Here is a 24,114-nt window from a genome sequence, read left to right on the forward strand (position 1 = left end):
TCAGATATGGTCTCCTCCTAACTGATCTGGAGGAAGGAGGAATACAGGAGCAGAGTGGATTACTGAGTGTGTGTGTGTGGCCTTCAATCCACTGAGCAGATTCATGTTACACTCTGGACCTTCAATTACTTACACCTTCTAAGTGGCTTGGGAGATATTTTGGTTCTCATAGATTTTATATGGCTGCCATCTCCGATCCGCAATCTTGATGAAGTGGCTCCTACCAAAAATGGAAACTAATGGTGATGGAGAACACGTGGAAAAAAGTTGGTGCTTTTGTCCGGCGTGTCCCCTTTATTTATCTAAGCCGCCTGACTTCCACCGCTATGCTGATGATACCAGCTATTCTTGTTATTTACCATCCAGCATGCATCATTATTTGCGTGACCCATATTTCAGCTTCCAGCATATGTCCATTCACCTCTAAAACCACTGTGGACACTGTGCTGATGCTAACTGGGGAAGCAGGACATGATCCCAGATGGCCTTTAAAGCAAACCAAGTAGAAGAACAAGGCCCAAATGCTCGTCCAGGCGTTGAGGCATTGATGTAACTGCAGACAATTACTGATGATTACAGATTATTACATGATAAGGAAATAAAATTTAAAGAAAAGTCACTGTAGGGTAGGGGTCTCAAACTCAAATTACCTGGGGGCCACTGGAGGCAGTATCAAAATTACCGAAAAAAAGACACAAAATTACTAAAAGAAGACACAAAATTACAGAAAAACGAAATTACTTAAAAAAACACAAAATGACCCAAAAGAGACACAAAACTGCAAAAAAAAAAAAAAGACACAAAATGACCAAAAAAGACATTCAAAATTATTAGAAAAAGACACAAAATTACTAAAAATTACAAAATTACTAAAAAACAAAGCTCCAGCTGGAGCAACTTTCATATCAAGGTGGGGGCCACAAAATATTGTCACGAGGGCCACAATTGGCCCGCGGGCCGTAAGTTTGAGACCCATGCTGTAGGACACCATACAAAAAGATAGAAAAAGAAACAACAATAAAAATACAATAAAATAGTAATGTATGTTTTAAATTTAAAAAAGCAGTTTAGCAGTTTTTCACCGTAAAATCTACAGAAATTTTTTACAGTGAGCATGCTTAAAATATCCAAAGTTTCTGTTAAAAGAGGGAAAATTGCAGCTGGTCTATGAGCTGAAGTCATTGCTAATAGCAAATGCAATGAATTGCAGTGCAGAAAACCTGCACCTTAACCCTTGATATTTTTTCACTGTCTTAATATACCGATTACATTTTACAGCTTCCATCTTTTGTCGTAACTTCCCACTAATGTGCTCTCTCCATGTATTACCAGGACCGAGGATAAGAACCTTGCATACATGAAATAAAACCTAATGGATGAAGACTCCCTCTGTGCAGTAAAGAGATGGTTTTAAGCCTCAATGAGAATCCAAAACACCAGCTATAAAAGCTGGAGGCCCCATGTTCAGACCCTCCACCTCCGCAGTAGTCGATAACATTTTAACACTGGAGCGAGTGAAGTGCATGATGAGTTGACTTACTGGAGGACAGACTGCCTCCTCCTCATTCTCGGAAAGAAGAGATGGAAAGGAAAGATGTATAATGTTCGATTTACATCCATTATTAATCTTATTTATCATATTAAGCCTTATACAATAGCTATACCACCTTTGATGCACAACATGGGTCTAAACCAGAGGTCTCAAACTCAAATTACCTGGGGGCCGCTGGAGGCAGTATCAAAATGACCAAAAAAAGACACAAAATTACTAAAAAAAAGACACAAAATGATCAGAAAAAGACACAAAATGACCAAAGAAATACACAAAATTATTAAAAAAGACAAAAAATTACAGAAAAAACTAAATTACTTAAAAAAGACACAAAATGATAAAAAAAGACACAAAATGACCCAAAAAAAGACACAAAATGACAAAAAAAAAAGGCACAAAATTACCCAAAAAAGTAATTAAAGGGACCTTCCACACACAACACGGTAAAGTGCCATTCATATAAAACTCACATTAAACTTTCATATCAAGGTGGGGGCCACAAAATATCGTCACGCAAGTTTGAGACCCCTAAAAAAAAGAAACAAAATGACCAATAAAAGACACAAAATGACAAAAAAAAAAGACTCAAAATGACAGAAAAAAACTAAATTACTTTAAAAAGACACAAAATGACCAAAAACAGAATTACCAAAAAGACACAAAATTATTTAAAAAAAAGACACAAAATTACCAAAAAGACACAAAATTATTAAAAAGACACAAAATGACCCAAAACAATCACAAAATGACCAATAAATACACAAAATGACTAAATTACTTAAAAAAAGAAACAAAATTATCAAAAAACACACAAAATTATTAAAAAAAGACACAAAATTACCAAAAAAGACACAAAATTACCAAAAAAAGACACAAAATTACAAAAAAAAAGACACAAAATTACCAAAAAAGTAATTAAAGGGACCTTCCACACACAACATGATAAAGTGCCATTCATATAAAACTCACATTAAACTTTCATATCTATATGAAGGGATATGGTTTGAGACCCCTGGGTTAAAGAGGCAGAAGAGGTGTCATAAAGGATCTCATGATTAATAAGTTATACCTTATTCATGTGTTCTTTTCTAGTTTGGTGTTATTCTGTACACTGAGTGATCTGGTGACAGCAGCAGGTACAACAGGGACGGTCCCTTATGTCTCTTTACGGCTCACACTATTGTCACGGCTCACACTATTGTCACTGTTCTTCAATAAAAGTGTTTGCCGACACAAGGGAGCGCTTCACTCTTCAGCTGGTGTTGACTGTAAATCCAGACGAGCTGAAGAGTGATGATGGGATCTTACTGTTATTGTTATACACAGAAAAATAAAAGACTGCATGAGTGCTGATATTGAAAGCTCCAGGCTAACTTTTCTCTCTCTGAAATAGACTCTGCCTTGTATAATTGAGCGGCATATTGCACTCTTGTGGGAAAATGTTTTTTTGCCTGTAATGTGCACTTACATAATAATGTGTCGTGGCTTTTTTTAATATCCAATCGACTTTTTTGGAGTAAGCTGAAGCCTTTTGTACCTGTCAACCAGCTCTCGATGTGGTAATGCCCTCCCACGTTATCAAGAGGTCAATTCTCTCTTTCTGCCTTTCTCTGTCTGCTCGTAACACACAGGCTCATTGGCTAATGACCGTACAAAACAAGGTAAAAATACCGACACAAGTGGATGGTTTCATAATGCCTCACAATGATTTTTTTCCTGTCTAAATTATATTCATAGGTGAAAACTCTGTGTGGGGCAAAAGAGCTCCTCGACAAAATCCACTCATCAGCACCGCCACGGTATCAGGAGGGTCTATTCCTTAGTTTTACAGCTTTTAGCCTGTTTTGGTGATTGACAATGGAAATATATTTTTCTTATTTAACCCTCTGAAGTCCACGAAAGTACCAGAGAATGACTTCTTCATGATGTCACGACGTAAAAACGAAGCAGCATGGAGCTGTCTTACTTTTTTGTGTGATTTTGGGCTATTTTTTGTGTGTTTTTGTTAGTTTTTTGAGTGTTTTTATCTGTTTTTTGTAATTTTTTCAGTTTTTGTGTTTTTTGTGTGTTTTTTTTGTTATTTTTGTGTGTCTTTTTGTGTATTGTATGTGTGTGTTCTGTCTGTTTTTTTGTAATTTTTTGGTGTGTTTTTGTGTGGTTTTTCTGTGTGTTTTTCAGTGTGTCTCTGTGTGTATTTTGTTTTCAGTGTGCATTCAACATTTTTAATGCAATATTTTGTGTTTAATATTTGTGATTTTTATTTTATTTTTTGTTTTGTTTTTTCACGTTTTTGATGTGTTTTTGGTAATTTTTGTGTGGTTTTTATGTGGGATTATTTGTAATTCTTTTTGTTAAAAAAAAAACTTTTTGTGTGTTTTTGGTTAAAAAATGTGTGTGTTTTTTGTGTTGATCCAGTAAGTTAAAATGAAAAAAATGATGATCAGGTCGTATAGTTGAGGTTGTGCTGAAATAAATGATACCAACATGGCATGGTAAACATTTTTTATGTGATATATACAGGCAGATAAAAAAAGAGTCAAAAACCAACAAAATAGCCCCAAACTCTAAAGGGTTAAACAAGCTTTTGCTCTTCCACATGACACACAGAGAAAAAAAATGACATCCAAAAAGTGCTGTATGCCTTCTACTGCTGAGCAACCAGGATTTCTGTATAATATTTGCTTTTTTATCGCTGTCATAACATTCTCTGTCTATGTGTATTTATTTCCCATATTCCTGTCTCAGTGTTTTTACCTCCTACACATAGAGAACAAGACTTCCACTGTACTGTAAGTTCAGTTTCTGCCATCTGGGGCAAACTTGAGCGTGATTCAGCCTTCTTGTCCCAGAGCCCTGAGATGACAGTGATAGATGATGCTGTCATTAAAACCACTGGAGCTCATCTACTGGCCCTGTTTGCTGATTTCTCTGAACTTAACAGCCCTTTTTTAGCTTGCTCCATAAAAAGCACACAGAGTTGTAAAGAAACAGTTTCACCTCTTCCAAGTCGCTGCAGCACTCTAGTCTTTTCAGCTTAACTCCATCATATATATATTCTCAGGTTTTGAATCCATATATATAATAATTTCCTATTTTACTTAATCTATGCAGAAACCAGATTACACCTTGCCACAGGAGAAGAGGAAAAGGAGAAAAGGAAGTTTTCAAAGAGTAAAAGAAAAGTCAGGTTGCAGTGCAGACAGACTAGGGTTTGCTTTTTAAATGATAATACACACAGGCTACAGTTTTAAATCCATTTGCCAGAAAATATCTCCATGTCTGATCTGGAATATAGAATTGAGAATGATGGCTATGTTATGATCAGGTAATTACAGTTTATATTATTAAGTGTCATGCTATATTAGATGAGAACAGAGGCAAGGAAAACACCCCTAGTGAAAAAGTGAATTAGTTTTTATAATCATTCCCTCTTTGTATGATTGTTTTATGCATATTTGGATTCAAATGCACAGTATCCTAAACCAAATTTTCATATGTTTCTGGGAAAGACGAGTAAGTTAATTCCTGGTCAGTAAATGTAGTTCCTATATTAACTTTGATAAAATTCACATTAACATTGCTTCCCAAACACTGTGTTGAGTTCATATCACCATCAATCCCTACAAGTGAAATGGGACACTCCATTGGGTTACAATTATTTAAACCTAGCAACCCTAACCCTAATAACCCTAACAACCCTGACATATTATTAAGTGTTGTGCTATATTAGATGAGAACAGAGCCAAGGAAAACACCCCTAGTGAAAAAGTGAATTCGTTTTTATAATCACAACACTGTGTTGAGTTCATATCACCATCCCCAAAAGCGAAAATGGGACACTCCATTGGGTTACAATTATTTAAACCCAACAACCCTAACCCTAATAACCCTATCAGCTGTCACCCTAATAACTCTAACCCTAACAACCCTAACCCTAATAACCCTAATAACCCTAACAACCCTAACCCTAACATATTATTAAGTGTGGTGCTATATTAGATGAGAACAGAGCCAAGGAAAACACCCCTAGTGAAAAAGTGAATTAGTTTTTATAATCATTCCCTCTTTGTGTGATACAATTTTATGCATATTTGGATTCAAATGCACAGTATCCTAAACCATATGACCATATGTTTCTGGGCAAGACTAGTAAGTTAATTTCTGGTCAGTAAATGTAGTTCCTATATTAACTTTGGGAAGCAATGTGGATTTTATCAAACGCTGTGTTGAGTTCATATCACCATCAATCCCCACAAGCGAAATGGGACACTCCATTGGGTTACAATTATTTTCAGTTGGTTATCTTGGCCTTCAAAAAGCCCCAAAGTCAAAGTGTCATTGATCACTGTACATCTAAAGTGTGCAGTGAGAGTCCAGTGCAGTTTTGTATTCAGTACCAAGCTCCCATAGTAGTATCCTGGGGGCTGTTTTCTCAATAAGATTCTGACAGCAAGTTCAGCGGTCTATGCGGAGCTGCAAATGTCACTTTTGACTCCCATTTTGCCTCTTTTAAACTCCATCAGTCTTAACCTCTTGTTCTCTTTCCCTCCCACTGACACCCCCTCTAGCTTTCTCTTTCTCTGTTTCTTGTGTGAGTGTGTGTGTGTGTGTGTGTGTGTGTGTGTGCATGTGTGTGCATGTGTGTGCATGTGCGTATGTCCTGGTCTCAGAGGAGAGAGTTAACCCTGGGGTACAGAGGCGGGGAAGAGCAGCTGGAGATCCACTCTCCCTTGGTTCCTGTCCCAATTAATTAGCATGGACATAGACGTAGGCACGCACACACACACACACACACACACACACACACACACACACACACACACACAAACATACATACAGTACATATTGGTACATGCATGCAGTAAATATAGACTATATAGAATATGGTGTGACTCGTGGGATTATAAAGTCCCAAACCATTTGCAACAACAGGACTGAAAAAAAATGTTTGTATTTGATTATTTATTTAAAGCAACATAAAAAGAAAACCTTACAATTTCAAAGTGCAATTACATTACTTTGGTAACACTTTACAATAACTAACTAAGTAATGTTCATAGATGGTTTATAAACCAATTATTAACCATTTAGAAAATGCTAAACATATTTAATCGTTAAATGTTTTCAACCAATTTCTTGAAGGACTATGAATCGTTTCAAAATCATTAACATACTTAATATGGTGTTAGAAATGTTATGAGTACAAATAAAAATATTAATGAACTATTTATTATAATTTAATTGTTTTTTAATGGTAAACGTACTATAAACTTACATTATTATACCATCATTTGCCATTTATAAATTATTTAGTTAGTTAAACATTAATAAATTATGTATTTACCATTCTAAATGGCCTATATACAGTTTATAAATGATTAAACATAAATAAAGTGTTATAATCTGTTTACCATTTATAAATGATGGTTATTGTAAAGTGTTACCATTACTTTTTATCAAAAATAAGCTGACAACTTTGCTAATAGCCAAACATAAATCAAGTAAACAACACAAGACATAAGCCAGTTATTACTTACAAATATTAGCTTTAAGAAGAGCAGCTCTTTTGCGACCCACTGTAGTTGAAACCAGAGACGGTTGTTTTAAAGCATCTTTGGGTGAATTTACTGTTTATCAGACCAAAAATTTAACAAAAATTAACTAGCTAGTGCATCCCACTATCCATTCATCCCACTCACTGCCACTGGTGGACTACTTTGCATCGATCTGCTAAATAAGAAGGCCTAAAATGAATACTTCACCCTAAATTAACACTTCATCTTTATATTCTTGTCCCAGTTTAGCCTTCCCAGTGCAAGCCTTCCTGCTGAACGTGAAGACACAAGTTGAATTCTCACAAGAGTTTTACACAAGATGGATCCTTTTAAGCCACAACTGTCCTCCTTCCGGTGGTCAAAGCTTCTATGGTAGTGGTGTAAACATCAAAACTCCCCCAGTGTTGCAAGCTTCCAGTACTGGCAGCACGGCCAACTGCTACAGTTAGTGGTTAACTTAACTTTCACAACAAGTAAAGCTTTTTGACCATCAGGAAACTCTATAAATAAAACCCTAACAACCCTAACCCTAACAACCCTAACTCTAATGACCCAACCCTAATGACCCAAATAACGGTCACCCTAATAACCCTAACCGAAATAACCCTAACCCTAATAACCCTAACAACCATGACCCTAATAACCCTAACCCTAACAACCATGACCCTAATAACCCTAACCCTAACAATCTTAACCCTAATAACCCTAACAACCATGACCCTAATAACCCTAACCCTAACAACCTTAACCCTAATGACCATAATAACCCTAACCCTAATAACCCTAACCCTAATAACTCTAACCCTAATAACCCTAACCCTCAATCACCATAATCACAGCTACTTCTTGTGGTAGTTTGTGCTGCCCACCAGTTACATACTGCAACAGAAGGCTTTATGTGCAGAGTGGAAATGACAGAAGCACCATTCCCCCTAATACAAGTCAGTGAAGCATCCAAATGGTTTTCAAGCTGTTATTTTGTAGGTAAAATTAGTATGTAATCTTGTGTTAACAAATAATTAATTTTAACTCCTTATATAAACACCGGATATGTTGGCTAAGGCTTAATGCATTCAGACAGAGTGTCATTCAATTGAAAGCTTTGAGCTCTAAACCTATTTGATACAGACCTTTGTTTTGCTGCTCAAATTAAAGGGGTTGTACAGCCTTGCTTTCTTAATTAAGAAATATCCCAGAGATACAGAGTTGTTTTATGCTCTGCTGCCCTTAAGAAAGATATCTTTGCTTTTATCTCATTTATTCCTGCCTGTCTAAGAGTTGTCTCAACTGGTCCAAAATACAGCCTCGAGATTTCACCATTTCAGAGAAACATTACATTTATTCCTCCTATCTTGGCCTCCTTTTGCTGGCTACTGATTAACTTTAGAACCATTTTTAAAAAATTGATTACCCTCAAGGCGAAAGTAGGCCTAGCCACAAGCTATATAACCCAGGCGTGTGATTCCTATTGGGGGATGGAGGGACAGATTACACCCCAAAGCTATAAGAAAGCATAACTGTCCTACAGTGTGTTCTGTAAGAGGATCTAAGGGTTATATAGAAAGATATATGTTGGAGAGTCCGATATGGCTACATCGAGATTCACCAAACACATCTGAACAGATTCTGTGTTAAAATAATCAAAAATGGTACAGCTGTCACATGTGAAACTCTGATCTTTTGAAATAACTCTATGTGTGTCAGTGTGTACAAGCCAGGCCTCTCTTGATACCTAGTTTCTCTACTGTGAGCCCTCCCCTCTCTTCATTCTCCCCATGTTTTATTTTTCAACATAAATCCAACAACAGTGATGCATGCTGTATCATAAGAGCAGCACACATAAGAAAATAATGAAAGTATAGCATAAAGTGGCTATAATGAGTGTTTTATAATAACAGTGTATTAAATGACAATTTGAAAACGTGATTGTGACAAATGTGACAATGTGAAAGAGGTCACTCATAGTAATGAATCTACAGAGAATTATGGCCTCAATCTGCATCTCCCCTTTCTCAGAGCTTTATAGTGAGTTTAAGCTCATTGTTTGGCTTTCCCACCCACAACTATACTGTGTTAGTTCACTCTCACTGCTCGCTGCATTTAGCATTTAGCAGCTAAAGAGCCACCCATTTCCCTCAGAAGTTACTTGCAGAGACCAAAAAACAGAACTAAAAGAGAGCGAGTTATTCAAAATCTACACCATCACCGATCATCATGATTCGGCACCACAGATTAAATACAATTGACTGTCAGAAACGCTACAGAGCCCCTAAAGTCACATTTTAGGTTGCCACAAGAAGACATCAAATACATTTCACAATGTTGGAGCCATATTGAACACTTAAAAATAATTTGAAAATATTTAAACTTGTTTTAAGTTAATTATGTTATTTTTTATTTGTAAATTTTTGTGAATTAAATTTTGGATGGTTAGGAGGTGGTCTAGAATACACACTTAGAAAACCAAATGTTTTGGATCATATTAAGTGAATCGTTTTATCTTGTATTGAAATTAAGGAAAGTCAACCGGAGTTCTGTTCAATAAACATCAGAAGTGGATGAGCGTCTCTGCATGTGATTATTATAATGTGTGTCGGCACCTCTGCAACCTAATCTGAGCTGCTAAAAGGAGAAATAGGATTAGCCATTTCACACAACATCAAATAAGAAAAACATCAACACTATGACAAACCAGGCAATATTTTTGTCCCGATTGGGCAGACAATTGCCAAATCTGGTGATATGTATTGGGTGCAAAAACAGCAGAACACATTATACACATAGCTCTGCACAGAAAAAGACTGTAGGCAGCCTGATTTATCAGTCATCAATCGTTGCACATTTCTTTAATAATGTAGGTTTATGTGAGAGTAGCAACTGAAATGCAACATATTTATTTGCCTGCACTACACAGCAACATTTACATGTAGCCCCGAACTATCCTAAAGGAATAACCGGAATAACCTTGGGAAATGTTTTCATAAAAAATTAGCCCCTTTGCAGCTGCTGCATGTAAGTGACAACAAAGATCTATGCACAGCTCATTTGTGTGGTGCAACCCATTTATGTTAATGATGCATAAATCTCCATGTAATCACATGTGTAAACTGTCACAGCCTGTTCCCCGAATGTGAAAATGTGAATGTGAAAATTTCATACAAGCCTGTAAAGCCCTCCGAAATAACAATGCTGTAGTGTGGCAACATTACAGAGGTCTTCTTTAAAAAAAAAAATACTGAAATTCTTTTTCACATCAGCGCTCCTTTTTACACGAAGGAGCATGGCTAGTCATTAGTACTAGTAACCCAGTACCAGTCCTGGAGCCTGGCTCATTAAGGGAGCATTGCCTGCAGTAATGACCATGTTGGTTCATGCTATCTGCATCAAAAAAAAAAACCTTCTTTCCTTTTTCTCTGCCGTTCATTTCCTACCATATCCCTTTGCTTTTTCTCCTGGCAGCTGCCTCAGGTGTCTAACAGTCTGTGTTACAGCACTGTCCTTAGTTTAGTTTTTTACAGCATCTTGGCAACCTTGCCAGACTCGGTGCAGTAAAAAATAGATGCAGAGAGGATCAATGAGGTATTTTCTTAGACTGTTCTCCTGCAGGTAGACCTGACTGAGCTTTACTTGTCAGAGAGAAATGGTAACTGCAGAAGGCAAAGATGAATTTCAATTTTACACTTGGGTACAACTAAATATTGCAGATGAGAAATTAAACAAGTTCATTTGACGTTTTTGGATGAGAAAGGCTTTTAAATGCATTATCTTAAGACAGAATGTTTGAGCATCTCTTGCTTTCACAGTAAATGACTGTTGAGGATATGATTAATTTAGTCTGTTGCATATTATTCAATCTAAATCATCAGTATTGAATACATTTGCAATTATATTAGTCAGCCAAAACATTTCAAAATTAAGTTTTGTAGTTCTTTCTGATTTAAGAAACCAAATGCAATCCACACTTCTCAACAGCGTATCCTGATACAACGTTCTGTATATATTTGATGAATTATGACCATTATACTTGACACAGTCAGTGTTTTAAACATGCAGCAGTTAACTCTGTGGAGTGTCCAAAAGCTCCAAATAATCCAGACTTGTTGACTCCATCCAGACTAGAAAACAAAGCAGCGTGGAGCCCTACTGTAAATTTACCTCTAAAGTTCTGGCTGTAAACTCCATGAGGCCAGTTTCAGTTTGATGATGATATACCAAGTAAAACTGGAGACAAGCTCAAATATATTTAGTATAAAATAGAACTGGATGGAACCCTCTTATATGTTAGATTTGACACCATTGGTCACAATTGCAACATTTAAAATTCTTTATTGAGCATGATAGTGTTTTGAAAGTTAAAAAAAAAGATACAAAATCACATTTTATTTTGGACTTAAGGACTAAAAAAGACACAAAATGACAAAAAAGGCACAAAATAACAAAAAAGACACAAAAATGACAAAAAAGACACAAAATAACTTACAAAGACTAAAGAATAAAAACCAGAGTTGATGACAGGATCACACACAATCACAAGATCACATTTATGTTGGTTTCTCTTTGTTTCTTTTTGGTTTAAAATGTTGATCCAGTAAGTCAGAATAAAAAAAAATTAAATAACACAACAACTGACTTTTGGTTTCATACATTCACTAGTTCAACGCCTAAGAACAAACATCTGTATGGGCAGTAATAAGCTCCGCCCCCACAATGTTATATGCGATTAATAGTGCATCACTTTTCATAGCTACATGTGCAAACTGTGAATGACAGCCTGGCCTGAAACTTAAGTTACTTTTCACTTTTATATAATATAAGTGTACGTTCAGAAGGAACCAACTGTAACCGGTGGGAAGAGTTGGCGTCGGGGCAGAATTTCAGACATCCCATATTTCTATTTGGGCTCAATATAAGCTGCCATCTGTCTTCATGTGATTGACAGCTGTCAGAGAGAGACTACAGAACTGCAGAGAGAGTGAAAGAGGCTGCTGACTGTGGCTGTAAATAGGAAAGACTAAATTTGAGAGGTGGAGAAACATATGTTGATCATCAAGAGATGAGGTGTGTGAGATTTGGCTGGAGTGGAGGGTGGAATCGGGGTCATTAGACGGATTCCCTGCAGCGATGGAAGCAAAGTAGCCCCTTAACCTCAGCTCAGCTCACTATATCAAAACACTGGCTAATAAAAACTCAGCCGCAGGGGCATATTACATTCTGATAGCCCTACATCAAAGGGCTGCTGTCAACTGGAGCTGCTTTATCCATTAATTAGAGTCAGAATGGGAGGACCGCTATTAGAAAAATAGAGATAGGCTGTCATTTTCTTTGGCCAATTGACTTTGTTAGAGGGATGCTGCTGTCGAAAGAATCACTGAATTTAAAAAATGTGAATGAGATGGAGCTCTTGGGCTCCGGCCCAGAAAACGATAGTGTCATGGGGGGGGTAGCCCTTTCTGTGCTCCAGTTCAACTCGTTACAGCAGTAGGATGGTTGGATAGGACCCAAGCAGTCAATTATCTGCTTTATAAAAAAAGACAGCAGCTTCTTAATGGGGATATACCCGACAGAGTTCGATTCTTTTTTACCTAAGAAAGCACTTATTTACCATTATTAAAACATTTTTGACACGTCTGCTTAAACACAGCTGTCAAGCCAAGTGGAGGAAACAGACAGTTAGTCAGAAGTGAAGAGGGAGTGTTGGAGTGTCAGAGTCATGCTATGCATAAAGTGAACTACACAAGACTGACTTTGACAGTCAGTACACACTTTACACAGTATTCCCCTCTCAACTGTCTCTTCCTTTCCCTTTACCCCCAGTGTTTTCTGGACTACCCAAGTGAAGAGAAAGGCATATAGCTCCCTAACAACAAACATAATTACAGGTTGCAATAACACGCTTGCACGCAGGGCCGGCTCTACAGATAGCCGACATAGGCGGTCGCCTAGAGCGCCATCTGCTGCAGGGGCGCCACCAGTCACCCTCGAGGGAGAAAAAAAAGTAGTGGTGCACCGATCAATCGGCACAGATTTCCTTAATTTTGCGGGATCGGTGATCGACCAATTATTTTACGTCAAACCGATCTTCTCCTTCCAGATATGATGAACTATTCGATTTTTTATGATTTAATGACTATTCCAATATTCGAAAATCGATGCAAGTTGTCTGTATGTTGTACTATCACGAAACCAAAAACTAAGGACACTTTATTTATGGTTGCAGTTCTTTTGTTAGTTTGTCCTGTAAATTGTTGCTATTTATTTTAAGTTCAATATTTTATTTACCCAGTTTGCATGTTCTCCCCGTGTCCCCCGAGGTTCCCCTTACAGGGACCTCTCACAAAAACATGCATTGATCCTGGTCGCTATAGTGCCTCCCTCTGGTCGGTCGGGGCGCCTGATGGGGGAGAGGAACCGGTGGGAATAACGTGATCTTCCTACGCGAACCCTACCAGGGAATCTCGGGGGAAAGAAAAATACTGCTGTGTTATTGTTTTTCAATAAAATAAGATTCAAACATTGAAGGTTCAGCTGCGAGTTATAAAAAAATCGGTATCGGCCAAAATCGGAATCGGCAGGTCAGGCTTTTTAAAAATCGGTTATCGGAGATCAGCCAGAAAATTGCAATCGGTGCACCCCTTAAAAAAGAAAAAATAATAATAATATGCCCATTGTCGCCCTCCGTTCGTGTTCTGTCTTGAAAATAATAAATATTAACAAAATAAAGAAACAGATAAACAATGACATTTTCTCACTTGTGGTGCTGAGTCACGTGACGTGTGGTCATTGCCTTGCCCCCCTTTAGACGGTCAGACCGCTGTCACAGAGGTCAGGTCACGTCAAGTGACAGACACGTTATGTTTTGATAAATCTTCAAGATGAAACGGCCGTCAAAGCTCTCCGGTGCGCAGTATTGAAAGACAAGAAAAGAAGAGGAGGAGAAGAAGTCCCAATATAAAGGTTATGTCATCTTTTTTTAAATTCCGTTTTGTGTGAAGACGTTTCATTTGTTTTAGCTTGCTAGCTAGGTTGAAAAAAAGCAACGCTAGCTTAACACAGTTAAGCACATTTTTCGCACGGTTTGCACTTTCATTGTCTCTCGTGTCTCTAACTTTGTTAGCGTCTCCAGCTGTACTTCTTTGCGAATTGACTTGTAAGTTAATAATTTTATAGACAGACAGTTGTATTATATAGCCTGGTTGGCACCATGGGCAAACAGAAACAGGAGTTCCCCCCTCCGTGAAACAGCAAGCGGAGCTGTTCAACACGAATTGATCTCACCTAAAAATGCATCATCATCCCGAAAACATAAACAGTATGTTGGAAAGAATCCAGAGGCAGCAGAGTGCCTGTCATGTGTGATGTGCTAGCTTTCTTGAAGGGGTATCCAGGTTGAGGCTGATGCAGCAAACTGCACTGTATGTACTGTACCACAACAGGGGGGAACAGATGCCAGATGCAGAGAAGCTGAAGCAAAAATGATCGGACACTGCAGATGTTTTCTGGTGTTTTAAATGAGTCTTGCCTGGCACATTTATGTTTGCTGTGTTGCTACTTCCTACTGTTTTATATCATTTTAACCCTCTGGGGTCTATGACGGTGACGTAATGATCAGATCATGTGACGTTTAACAAAAAAACTAGGTCACATGGAGCGCTGCTATCAACTTCACTCCAAAGTACAGACTTTACAAACTTTCTCCCAATTTTTGTTTGACATTCCTAGGTCATGTAAAACCAAAGATATGATAGTTGATAGTAATATTTGAGCGTTGGTGTAGCTCTCTAACAAGCTATTGCACAGCTAACAAGGGGAAAAAAAGCCTATGAATATAAGTGTTTTTATGGGATATGTTTTGTATATAGTTTTATGATATTTAAATTTTACCTTTTTATATGTTCATATTTGTGTCCTATGTTTACATGTTAAAGTTCCAAAACAGTTCATTGAGCTGGTTTTTATTGTAGTAAATAGTATAATTTTTCAATTCAATATGTTGATAAAGTAGGTTAAAGTGAGAAAAATGGATACCAAATATGGGTATAGTAAACATTTTTATGTGGTACATGAAGGACAAAATCAAAAATATTCAAAAACAGCCAAAATAGGCTCAGACCCCAGAGGGTTAAGAGTCAGATTTACTACAGCCCTACAGCCCATCTGAACAGCACTGTAAAGACAATTTCTCTAGATTTTCCAGTTTGCATTAAGCATTTTTAATGCAATCTCTTGTGTTTTGTGTTTATTGTGTGATTTGTGTGTATTTTTTGTGTGTTTTTGTGTGTGTTATTTGTGTCTTTTTGTAATTTTTGTGTCTTTTTTGGTCATTTTGTCTTTTTTAAGTCATTTTGTGTCTTTTGTGTCTTTTTTTTGTCATTTTGTGTATTTTTGTGTCTTTTTTAGTCATTTTGTGTCTTTTTTAAGTCATTTTGTGTATTTTTGTGTCTTTTTTTAGTCATTTTGTGTCTTTTTGGTCATTTTGTGTCTTTTTTTAAGTCATTTTGTATATTTTTGTGTCTTTTTTTAGTCATTTTGTGTCTTTTTTAGTCCTTTAGTCCAACATAAAAGCCAATTTGCAGCCATAATGCATATTTAAACACACACCGTTCCAAGCTAACACGAGTTAATCATTTATCATGCATATTTACTGTTATGTCAATATAAAAATGTACAAATTTCACTCTCAAGAAATATTTCAGGAGCAGTGTTACCCCAAGATATGTATCTTTTCGTCTGTGGAGCTGTTTGGAAATACAGTGCCATTTATGTATTCAACGCAACAAGCGTCTGAATAAATTGGTTGAGAAATTGTATTTCTCGGGCCATGAAGCCTTCACAACACTGATCACAGCAGTGGGCAGGAATTTCAACCATTTAGAGCTGGCACAGTGAGCCGAGCAGACTGCACTGATGGAGAGTAATACCTTTTCAACTGGAAGGAGCCGAGACAGTTACGTGATGATTTTGTCTGTGCCAGCAGGAAAGTGTCTGGTCTGCTCTGTGATCAGCTCAGAACTGGATTCACTCACTTATGTACAGCAAAAAGCAGTCTGAAAAATACAAATACAGACAAGCCTTATATCACAAAAGTTAAAGTGGCTACAAGAAGTCTTTAACTAGTTATGAAACAGTCTTAGTTTAATACTGATCCCTTTATCTGACCTACATAAGCTGAAGAGCCCACACTGCAAAAAAGGTGTGTCTAAAAACCAGATAAAACAGTAAATCTGACGGAAATTATCTTGCTGCATGGACAGATAATTTACCTTGACAAGATTTCTTAAATTAAGATTATTAAATCTAGAAATAAGCATGTTGAACGCTTACAATAAGGAATTAACTGTTAAAACTCACTGTACTACACTTTCAAAATAAAGAAAAATAATTGTGCACAAAAATAAGAAATGTCATTGTCTTACAAAAATAATTGTTATTGTTGTTAAGTCTCATTGTTTCAATCAATGTATTTGTATCTTCAAAATACACTTAAATTCGATTTTTTATTTCAAATAAATTAATATAAAGGTTTTGAATGCTTAAATATCATCTTTGCCATTTTTTAATGTGCCCCTCTGATTAAACACTGGCCCCTCCTTGGCCCCCCACAGTAAAACTGGTCTAAAACCGCCACTGGAGCCACCACAAGGGGAAAAAAAATAAAATGCAGTATAATCTGCTCCTGAACTCATTTTAACTTGTGTTAAAACAGAAAACAACCTCACAATTCAACAAGACAGGCAAGGGTTAAATATTTCAGCGCAAGATAAACATTTGGAAATCTGTCAGTTTCTCTCAATTAGACAAGACAAAAAGAAATGCTAAATTATCCGGCAAAATACACATAAGTAAGGGTAAAGGTAAGGGAGCCTGTCCTACTCACAAGTCCGGACTCCCTCACCGATGCAGAGTACTTGGTACCGCCCGGTTCTGGAAAGCTGCAGGCCCTCGGAAGATCGACTCTTCCCGGAGCTGCTCCGTAACCGGCCCCCACAGTGCAGGGTCTCCGGGGAGAAGAGGCGTTCACGTACAGTGGCGGCTCAGATGACGGCGAGACCCGAGACCCGTCACCGCTTCCCTCAACGGTCACACTCAGCAGCATCCGGGTCGTCGATTGAAGATGCTGCCGGGGGGTCTTCGCTCTAGCTAGCATTAGTTAGCATTAGCTAGCGCCGGCAGTGAAGAAATGTCCCGGCTAGATGAGCTGTCCTCGTTGACGGAGGCTGCCTCAGCAGAACAGTTGTTAACGGCTACTTGCGTGAAGAAATCCCCTATTTTGGATATATATTTAAAATTTTCCGCGTTCCTGATATCCTTCTCCTTTTTTTAAATTTTCGTTTAGCGCATCCACTTAGCTTCTCCATCTTTTGCATTTTTGTCTCTAGAGGCGCTTGGCGTCACGCGACCTGCTCAGTGCACGTTGATTGGCGTCACCTTTGACAGGCTGACCAATGAGGAGAGAGTCTCAGCTCACGGTCACAGTCATAGGTCGTATAGGTGCAGCGAGACGGCTCCGACGGACAGTTTAACCAGTTTTTATGTGTGTTTTTGTAATTTTTTTTTGTGTGTTTTTGTAATTTTTTTGTGTGTCTTGTGTGTGTTTTTATGCATATGTTTTGTAAACTTGTATGTGTTTTTTGTAATGTTTTGTGTTTTTTTGTGGGTTTTTATGTGGGTTTTTTGTGATTTTTTGCGTGTTATTTGTGTCTTTTTGTAATGTTTTGTGGGTTATGTGGGTTTTTTGTAATTTCTTTGTGTTTTTCGTGTGTTTTTTATCTGTTTTATGTGTGTTTTTCTTTGTTTTTTGTCTGTGTTTTGTGTGTTTTTTTCCATATGTTTTTATAATTTTCTGTGTTTTTTGTGGGTTTTATGTGGGTTTTTTGTAATTTTTGTGTGTGTTTCTTTTGTATGTTTTTCTTATTTATTATCTGTGTTGTGTGTTTTTTATGTGTGTTTTCGTTTTTTTTTTAGTTTTTTGTGTTCAAAATGTTGATCCAGTAAGTCAAAATGAAAAAATAATAATCAAGTCATAAAGGTAAAGTTGCGCTGATAAGAATAATACCAACATGGCATGGTGAACAATGTTTTAAGACAGACTTTTAGGTGCAGTAGGTGCTTCAGTTGACCTGTAGCTAATAAATTACTTTAACTGTCAAAGATGAAATCAAGTCAGGTGACATGTTCCTGATGATACTGTCATCCTGCAGATGGCTGACAGCCCCTTCACCCTGAACATCCAGCCAGCGGGGATATGTGCCGATTAGGAATGACATTAACAAGAGCCATCAAGGGGCATTTGTCAGATGGAGCAAGTGTTTTGCAAATAGGAAAATCAAGTGATGCCATTGTTGCTTTGTCATCATTGTGAATGCCACCTTAATGGAGCACAGGAGCTGAAGCAATTAACTGCAAGACATTGTCTTTTTATTGCAGATTAATTAAAAATTTTCTGGTTGAACGGTTTGCAAGATGATCCCGATGCGCGACATATATACGATGGCAGCGGCAAATATGACGCCTTTTGATGAATAAATAGATTGGTTGGATAAATCTAAGTGAAAAGCACTTCTCCATATCTAATTTAGGAGAGCCTGTCCCACAGGAGGTCTCTGTGTGTAATAGCTGAGAATACCCAGAATACAAGGAGCCATCCAATCCTAATTAAAGACCTTTTACAGCTGAGTCCTAGCATAAATACATGCAGAGGCAGCCATGAGCAGACAGGCTCAAACACAAAGCAGGCCAGCAGGGCTGGCTGCCACATGGCAAACATCTACAAGGACCAAAAACACCAAAAACACTATTTTTCTGCCTCAAATTAAACATGCTACTGCTGTGAATGTAATGAGCCACTTTACAATTCAGAGAGAATACCCCAAAAACATTTCAGCTTCATTAGAAACATCACATGAATATAAATCTAATCACAACTTTTGTGCTCCGATTGCATTTCCGCTACCGGCTTTTAACCTAAAAGATTAGTTTGAAATTCCACTATTTGCTTCCTTGCTGAGAGTTAGATGAAAAGAATAAAACCTCTCTCTCTTGTCTGTACACAAAATATGCCACCAGAAGCTGGTTAGCTTAGTTTAGGACATGGGTCTCTAAATTGGCCAATTGAGGCCATCGTGACGATATTTTTTGGCCCCCACCTTGATATGAAAGTTTAATGTGAGTTTTATATGAATGGCACTTCACCGTGTTGTGTGTGGAAGGTCCCTTTTAAAAAAATTTTTGGGGTAACTTTGTGTCTTTTTTGGTCATTTTGTGTCTTTTTTTGGTCATTTTGTGTCTTTTTTTAAATCATTTTGTGTCTTTTTTGATCATTTTGTGTCTTTTTTAAGAAATTTAGTTTTTTCAGTAATTTTGTGTCTTTTTTTAGTAATTGTGTGTCTTTTTTTAAGAAATTTTGTTTTTTCTGTCATTTTGTGTCTTTTTTTAGTAATTGTGTGTCTTTTTTAAGAAATTTAGTTTTTTTCTGTCATTTTGTGTCTTTTTTAGTAATTGTGTGTCTTTTTAAAAAAAAATAGTTTTTTTCTGTCATTTTGTGTCTTTTTTTTAGTAATTGTGTGTCAAAATGACAGAAAAAATAATACATTTCTTATGTATTATTTTTTCTGTCATTTTGTGTCTTTTTTTTGGTCATTTTGATACTGCGCCCAGGTAATTTGAGTTTGAGACCCCTGATTTAGGAGAAAATGGTATACTATGTGTTATATATCATCTCCACTATTTATCAGTCTAGCTTCAATTAAATATTTATACATGTCTAGAAATACAATATCTGGCCACTGTGCTGAGATTGGCATGACAGTGATCAAACTTAATTTTTTAAAAATATCACAAATTCTGATGTTCAGGAAAGGTCACAACATAATTATTAAGAATTTCTATAAAACATGTGTTTAACTGCATCTGAAACCGATATGCAAAAGCATTGTAGCTGAGTTTTCATTTTCAGATGGCATTTAAAAACAACTTATTAGTATTCATATTAATCTGGATTCTACTCCTCTAAAGCTCACCAATTAATTGTATTTCTGTTGTTTAATCCATATAATCAGTGTAAAAAATAGAAGAAGAAGAAGAAGAAGAAGAAGAAGAAAAAGAAGAAGAAGAAGAAGAAGAAGAAGCTGTTTTTGTTCCTTCAATATATACATAAAATAGTATGAATCTTCTAATCTACCTCTTGGTAAAGAAGCAAATCAGCACATTTCCCAAATTGTCAAGCATGGAAGTAAAAATGTATATCCACTGAAAAATGTTCTTTAATTCATACTGCAAAGCTGTCAATCAAGAAGACAATATATTACGGTTCCCTAAGAGGCAAAAGCTGATTTTTCAGCCCATCAAAATGTTAGCAGCATGCTAATAACTGGACTGAAGGAGTATTCATCATCTTGTGAGAGCCATCAGGAGATTGCTATCATGGGATTGTTGCTTGATTAGATGGTGGAGTGTGGGCACAGGAGATATGAGAGATGAGCTTTAATTATGCAACAAATGTGAAAACTTGGACGACGAGTGACTTGATGGCCGAACACACTCCATTATCTGCTCAGACACCATGTGGCCCTCCAGGGAATCTGAGCACTTTTTAACATAAATCTCATTTGATGCGCAGGATTACAAACTGCACTTAAGCACCATGTGAAGCTCTAGTGGAAGTTCAGTAGGAAGACTTTCTGTCCTGGAGCTTCCTGCTCCTCTTAACTCCTCCCCCTGCATTTTTAACTCCTCCCCCTGTCTTTTTTGTGAAATGTTGTCTCTTTTTAAAATAATTTTGTGTCTTTTTCTAATAATTTAGTGTCTTTTTTGGTAATTCTGTGTATTTTTTTTGGGTCATTTTGTGTATTTTTTTGGTCATTTTGTTTCTTCCTTAAGTAATTTAGTTTTTTTTCTGTCATTTTGTGTCTTTTTTGGGTCATTTTGTGTCTTTTTAAAAAATAATTTAGTGTCTTTTTTGGTAATTCTGTGTATTTTTTGGTCATTTTGTGTCTTTTTTTTAATCATTTGTGTGTCTTTTTAAAAAAAAGTAATTTACTGTTTTTTTTCAGTCATTTTGTGTCTTTTTTGGTCATTTTGCGTCTTTTTGTAATTTTGTGTCTTTTTTGGTCATTTTGTGTCTTTTTAAAGTACTTTTTGGTCATTCTGATACTGCCTCCTTCCTTGCTTCATGGTCGTAGCTTACGTCATGCTTGAAATGATAATATTGGAAAATAATGTAATTGTGACCCCGACCAGAATCAATACCAGAGTTATCACTGCCTGAGGCAAAAACAATCCCAAAACTCTCTCTAATTGGTGCAGCCATAAAGAGCACATTTAATGGAACGCATGGGATGATATAAAGCTGGGAAAATACCTTTTATCTGCTAAAAGAAAAATCATTTTTTACCAAAGTTGCATGCTCAGTTTGGAGTATCATCAAACTAACATGCAGTTAGGAAATAGTTAACTGCACCATAGACACTTATGCAAAACGTTTGAAAAGCTGTCAGTGTGAGAGCGGCCTTTTTATATGACCCTCATTTGTTTGACATGGCCTCAGGTGTCCCAGGTATTATTAGGTATTATGGGTTTACAAAGTTTCCTGCATAATGTTTGACGCCTCTGTGTTCAACTTCAAGGCTTTTCCTTTCACTTACACAGCATCAACAGTAAAGTATGGCGTGGTCATATACCTCTTTGAGGAAGCGCTGATGCTAATGCAGTTCAGCTTCAAAGATCTTCAGAGTTTTCAGAAAAGAGGGAAAAATGAAAACTGATCAGCTTTGATCCATAATTGTTCTGACTTTAATGACTTAAAAACAAGATCCATTCACTCTTTGGATTAACTGAAAAACTGATTAACTAATACATAACATGTAAGAGCTGCTGGTTAGAACCCACAAAATACATGATCCCATTATTAACTCGATGAAGTTTTGGGCTATTTTGTCCATGTTTGAATTCTTTTCATCCTGCCTGTATACAACACTAAAAAAATGTATCAATGCCATGTTGGTATATTTTTTTCACCTATATGACCTAATAATAAATTATTTTTATTCTGACTTACTGGATCAACATTTTGAACCAAAAAGAGACATTCTGTGTCTTTTTTTTTGTGGTCATTTTGTGTCTTTTTTTTGGGTCATTTTGTCTCTTTTTTTTAAGTAATTTTGTGTCATTTTTTAGTCATTTTGTGTCTTTTTTTGGTAATTTTGTGTCTTATTTTGGTTATTTTGTGTCTTTTTTTTGGTCATTTTGTGTCTTTTTAGTCATTCTGTGTCTTTTTTGGTAATTTTGTGTCTTATTTTGGTTATTTTGTGTTGTTTTTGGTGATTTTTTAAAATCTTTTTTAGTCATTTTGTGTCTCTTCTGGTAATTTTTTGTCTTTTTTATAGTCATTTTGTGTCTTTTTTAAAGTCATTTTGTGTCTTTTTTGGTCATTTTGTGTCTTTTTTTTAGTCATTTTGTGTCTTTTTTTAGTCATTTTGTGTCTTTTTTAGTCCTTTAGTCCAACATAAAATATGATTTTGAATCTTTTTTTTTCCTTTCAAAACACTATCATGCTCAATAAAGAATTTTAAATGTTGTAAATGTGACCAAAGGTGTCAAATCTAACATATAAGAGGGTTCCATCCAGTTCTATCATTTTATACTAAATATATTTGAGCTTGTCTCCAGTTTTACTTGGTATATCATCATCAAACTGAAACTGGCCTCATGGAGTTTACAGCCAGAACTTTAGAGGTAAATTTACAGTAGGGCTCCACGCTGCTTTGTTTTCTAGTCTGGATGGAGTCAACAAGTCTGGATTATTTGGAGCTTTTGGACACTCCACAGGGTTAAAACAATTATACAAATTTTGAATGTTGCACACTATTTTGGGTTGGACAGTAACTCCAAACCATATGATCACATTCACTACGGCTAAAAAGTTACGTTTCACTTAGAAATGTCCTAGTTTTTGAAAGAAAAGCACAATTTATCAAAATTAAAAAAACAGACATACAGTCTAGACATTGTTATTGTGGTAAATTACTGTTATTTTTTTATGTGCGTGAACTTAATGGAGTGTTGTCTGGTTTTATAGTTAAATGACAACAATACTAATTTGTAACATTAAAAATGAACAAACAGACAAAAACATTGCTACAGTGTTATAGAATTGGTTTAATACTTTCAAAACAGAAAATGTCACTTTAAAAAAAAATACATGTAATTCATTCTTTATTTTTAATATTTGATTCTTCCCAAGTTCCTTTTTTTCAGACTAATCCAAGTGCTTACAAAGTATTGATGTCAGGGGTTTAAAGGCTTAAGACTGAAAATAACTTCCATTGATTGAAGGAATACTGTGAGCTCCTTTTAATTAGAAACAGTGAACAGCTCTTCCTTTCTTCCCTCAACTAACACCTCATCATTTCAAGCTTTTATGGATGATTTTGCAGATATTGGTGATTTGTTCGATAGTTGTCCACGCTTGTTTGCACCTATTGCTTAGCCTAGATAGCAAAGCTGCAGCCCTCTGATGGAAAACTGCTCCGAAAATAAGGTTCATTATTTTTAGATGAAACAAGAAAAGCTCTTTTACTGTGATGAAACTTCCACAGTGAGTGAGCTGTGAGACTTTTTTTTCTTTCTTCTGGTGATTACAAGAGAGAGTTACGACTTTACAGCCTGATCTGGATCATAGAATTAGCATAAAAACGTATGTGACCGTGAGTGTGATTCACTTGGAAAGTTGGCACACTTCTGACAAGGGACACATTTCTTATCTCCTATCACAGTTATGCAAGATGGCTCTTTGCACATCACCAAATATTTGAGGGCAAGCACACTGCAAAAAAAGACAACATGTATTTTTTGCCTAAAACAGTGATTTAAGTTGGTAAAACTTGGAAATATAAATTATTGACATTTAGGGCAATAATGTAAGTTAGCACAACAAAGGAAGCCAGTTGTCTGCTCAAAAACAAGTTGGTGAGTTGTTGTTACTTATATCTTTAAGTTGGGGTTCACAACAAG

The sequence above is a fragment of the Centropristis striata genome, chromosome 4 (genome assembly GCF_030273125.1).
Source record: "Centropristis striata isolate RG_2023a ecotype Rhode Island chromosome 4, C.striata_1.0, whole genome shotgun sequence".
NCBI lineage: Eukaryota > Metazoa > Chordata > Actinopteri > Perciformes > Serranidae > Centropristis > Centropristis striata.